This window comes from Apium graveolens, chromosome 6, assembly GCF_009905375.1.
Source record: "Apium graveolens cultivar Ventura chromosome 6, ASM990537v1, whole genome shotgun sequence".
NCBI lineage: Eukaryota > Viridiplantae > Streptophyta > Magnoliopsida > Apiales > Apiaceae > Apium > Apium graveolens.
Window position 1 is genome coordinate 163,068,076 of NC_133652.1, and position 5,204 is coordinate 163,073,279.

Consider the following 5,204-nt stretch of genomic DNA (forward strand, 5'->3'; position numbering starts at 1 on the left):
CTTATATGGCCCTTCCCAATTCGCGGCAAGTTTCCCTCTCTGCCCAACACCAGAAGCTTCCACCTTCCTCAGGACTAAGTCACCTTGCTTAAAAAATCTTTCCTTAACCCTTAGGTTGTAGTAGAACGAAGCCTTTTTCTGATATTCCACTATCTTCGTCAATTAGATCCAGGGCTAACCTTTGTTCTTCCTCATTTTCCTCAGCATTAAAAGCTTGAATCCTGGGAGATGAATGTGATACCCCCTACAGGAACAACCGCTTCTGCCCCATATGCTAACATAAAGGGAGTTTCTCCAGTCGTGACTCTACAGGTAGTCCAATAGGCCCATAGTATTGGGAGTATTTCATCCACCCAGTTATTCCTCAACTTCTCGATCCTCTTCTTTAGTCCATCCAGGATTATTCGATTTACCACCTCCGCTTACCCATTGACTTGCGGGTGAGCTACGGAGGTAAATCGTAACTCAATCTCATTATCCTCGCAATACTTCTTGAATTCCTCATTGTTGAACTGTGTTCCATTATCGATAACCAGGATACGGGGAATTCCATAACGGCACATGATGTTTTCCCACAGGAATTGTGCAACCTGCTTAGTTCTGATCTTGGCCAAAGGCTAAGCTTCAATCCACTTAGTAAAATAATCAATTGCTACAATCAGGAACTTCCTTTGTGTCGTGGCCATGGTGAAAGTTCCAAGTATATCCATTCCCCATATGGCAAAGGGGATGGGAGAGTTGATGGAGGTCAGCATCTCGGGGGGTTGTCGAACGAAAGGTGCATGCTTCTGACAGCGATCACACTTCTTCACATACTCTTTGGCATCGGCCAGTATTTCTGGCCAATAGAAGCCTAAACGGGTTATCTTATGAGCCAGTGCTCTGCCCCCCAAGTGTTGCCCACAGATACCTTCATGTACTTTTTTAAGAGCCAAGCGTGCCTCATCGGGCCTGAGACATCTTAAGTAAGGGACTACATAAGATCTTCTATACAAAATCCCGTTTATCAAGGAGTATTTCAGTGCTCGAACAGCCAGCTTCCGTGCTTCAGTCACATCATTTGGCAGCCAACCAGTTTGAATGTGGGCCTTAATGGGATCTATCCATGATATCCCCAACCCTATAGGAGCTACGAGCTTAACATCAATGCTCCGTGTCTTCAGAACGCGGAAGTATACGCTTCCTGAACTTTCCTCTATCTCAGACGAAGCAAACTTCGATAATGCATCCGCCTTAGCATTTTCCTCCCTTGGGATGTGCTCAATATGGCACTCATCGAATTGAGTCATCACAGCTCTTACTAGGCGGATATACTTAGCCATCATATCATCCCTTGCCTCAAACTCTCCCTTCACCTGTGATATTGTAACACCCCCAAATCCGGGGTCGGGGATCCGGTTGTCACGAGTTCCATTTCCCTTAATAACACTTAATCTTATCAACTACTGCGTACTGTGACCCCATAATATACATACACACACCACAAGTTATAGTCTCAGAGATGAATACCAAAAATAACCCAAGTCAATTTATTCCACAGTTATAAATCGTTATACCTCGAAAGGATTTCTGAATAAATTTATATTTCCTTGCCATTATTACAATTCATATAGATACATATGTCTGGAGCATCAAAAGTTGAAATCCTAGCCTACTGGTAATTCCTACCTCGGCTACTGCGGCATCAACGCCTCCAGAGAACTGCAGAACGTTTCCTAACCGCTTGCGAATTGGAAGCTTGGTCCTGTTCATCTTTTCTATCTGTTGTTGTGTGATGAAAGAAGAAAGCAAGGGTGAGCAACAAGCCCACCGAAATAATATATATAATAATTAACAATGTATGAGCATTCTCATCGTACTCATGAAAATCTTGGTCAAGAAGAAATGAACCAAGTTTGATATCTTAACGCGACCAAGTCGCAAAATATTCAGTATATATGTATATATACTTTTCAAAATCTTGGAAATCCTCTTCCATGTATCATATACACAAAGTTCCAGTTTATAACTGTATAAAAATATCGTTGCAAGGTGATCTCATATATCTAACCTTGTCTCAACATTTTTCTGAAAATCTTTGACATGCACAAGATAATCATTTACTAGATATAAGTTTAAAAGATGAAGTTACAAGATACTCCAATATACTTATATCTTTTCCGAATACTACTTGAACTACCACCGTTCAAGGTATAATCTGTGTCAAAAGTTCATCACATAGATGAGACTACAAGATATGATTTGAATAGATTCAATCCTTGAAATATCATTCAAAAGAAATGAAGTTACGAGATACTTCATTAAGTCCCGATATATATATCCATATATATATCTCATACATTTCCTGAAAACCTCTGTCATGTAAAGTATGAACAGAGTTATAATATCCAATGAATTTGGAAAGAAAATAATTTTGGCATAAACCCGATATCTTGCTAATCAGGCAAAGATACCAATAAGTAACCTTTTCTACTGTAGATGGATGAATTCCTCGCCGGTCATCACCCTGGCCGCATTCGGACCTCGCGCTAGACCGTTACCCGGCCACTCACGTGTGGATGGACTGTCACCCAGCCTCTTACACCTTCATAGACCGTACCCCGGCCTGTCGCTTATGCCGACTCAATCAGATGGACTTACTTCCCGAACATTGGGCAAGTAATCAAATTGTTGCTCAAAACAGCAACCACATTGCGAATATAAAATACACCACAGAGCCGGGTCCCCCAGGTTTTGAGCGAGTATTTAAATCCCCTTGAAAGGAAGATCTTAAATATAAATATGAGTTTTGGGATCCGCTCTAACCTTTAAAAATCATTTTGAAGACTCGAAAACATTTTTAAGAATGTTTGGAGTAACGCCGATTTAATAAAATAAATCAGTCCCAATATATTAGAAAATATCTGAATATTATTATTTAAATAATATTCCCATAAGGATAATCCTTATAAAAATAATTGAAGTAAAAGTTTTAAAACTCATACTTGAAATGGATATTAAATAACCAAAGATATACTTATACGAAAGTATGATCTTTATTTGAATAATCGAAAATAAGTTTGATTATCGAAACATTATTCTTTAATAAAATAAAGAATGAATAAATAAGCGGAGTCATAAGTCCTCAAATGAATATTCAAAATAATATTCATTAATTAAAATAAAGAGAGTCATAAGTCCTCGAATGAATATTCAAATATTATTCATTAAATAAAATAAACCGAGTCATAAGTCCTCGAATGAATACTCAACTAATATTCATTAAATAAAACAAAGTTATCGAATAAACCTTATTCGATTAATAGTTTTGAAAACTATATCAATATATATATATGTAAATATATATATATATATAATATACTCGGGAACATCGACTCCCGATTTAGAAAATGTTCACCTTTGGGTCCCCTATACTAAGGGTATACGCAACTACTGCTTATCTCTAGCATAGGTATTATGCAACATATAAGCTTTTGAATCAACAATTAGATATCAAGATTAGAAAATAGGCATGCATATAAATATCATATCACATGCTCCAATATATCGCAAGACTTTGCTAATAATAATCATGCACTTATCACAAGATAATGCATATACATATATACATCACAACAACAGTATAACGGGTAGAAAACTTGCTTGAGCAACTGGGGGTGACAAATGGCTTGGGACGAGTCTGGTAACCTATAAACAACATATAAGTTGGAATTAAACCAAAGTCGCTTATGAATCTATACTTTAACCAATTAGACTCTAACACTCGCTTTGCGCTCAACGATTCCCTTAAGTCGCTCGAGTACCCTCCGCTCCACCATTTTTAATAAATTAACCATTAAGGGTTTTAAGGCGATTCTTTCGCGAGTGCCTTACCAATTGCCTAATACACTTTAAATAAATGATTCATACTCCAATTAGTCCTTTAAGGTCTTTAACCTATGTTTCAAAGTAAGGCAAAGGGTAATGGTTCGTTCGCGAAACGCCGTTACTTAAAACGGTCGTTTCTCCTAAACCGTACATCGGATTCAAATGAACCACATATCAAAACAAAGCTCGTAACATGAACTATCTAATCATTGAATTGGTCAAGATCTAACAGGGAGTTCTCGGGTCCTAATGTTAAGAGCAAAAACAGTCTAAAGTAAATCGTACATTACGACGGCTATGTTTACGCGATTACCAATTTTATTCTACTCCAAACCAACCACCAATCAACCACAATTCATTCATACAACCAAAATCCATCTATACCATACTACAACAGCCCCAACAACTCAATATTACCAATTCATACTTATTTCTCAATCATGAACTAAGAGTTTACTTAAGTTTATTAACTAATCATCAAGATTTACAACTCCAAAACATAATAAAACCAACCAATCTCTAAGTCTACAAGAATCATGCTTCTCATGAACCATAACAACAAAACTAAACCTAATACTCAAGTAACGTTAGGGTTTGGAGGGGTTATACCTTCCTTGGAGAGTGGAGAATCAAGTAATTAGTTTGGAATCACCCTTAAAAGTCCTTATCCAAGCTTAATCTAAATAAAAACTCAAGAACAAAAATTTAAGTTCTTGAAAAACACTATTCACCCTCTTCTTCCATGATTTTTAGGAAGAGATTGTGAATGAATTAGAAGCTCAAACTTATAGGATAGCTATATCTATGCATAAGGAGTATTAGATAATTACCTCACTAATTAACAAGGCTTGGATCTTAGATTTTGGTTTTTTTCTTCTTGAAAACAAAGAGAGGCCGAGAGCTTTGATGAAGAAAAGAGAAGTCAACTTTGTGTTTTGGTGAAATGAATTGTTTTTGGCTTGGTTGGTTGCTTTTGATTTGTTTTAATTACTTTTTACCATGGTAACTTTTGTGTGGTTCTTAATCAACCAACAACACACTTTTCTTTGTCATGCTTATGTCACCTTGTTATGTCATCCTCCCATACTTGTCCTCTTCTTATTGGTTTGATGATATCATCCTCACTAACCTCTTTGATTAGCTTCTAATTACTTGGCTAATGACCGCTGATCTGTTATACGGTTCGCTTAACTTTCATTTTCGTTTATCGTTTGAGGGATCATACTCGGGATCTTATTACTTGGGTTTCCTTAACCTTTCTCAATACATTATATTCCTTTGATGATCCTCTCTTATAATCCTTGAATTTAAATCCTTTTTATCCTGTTACCTTATAC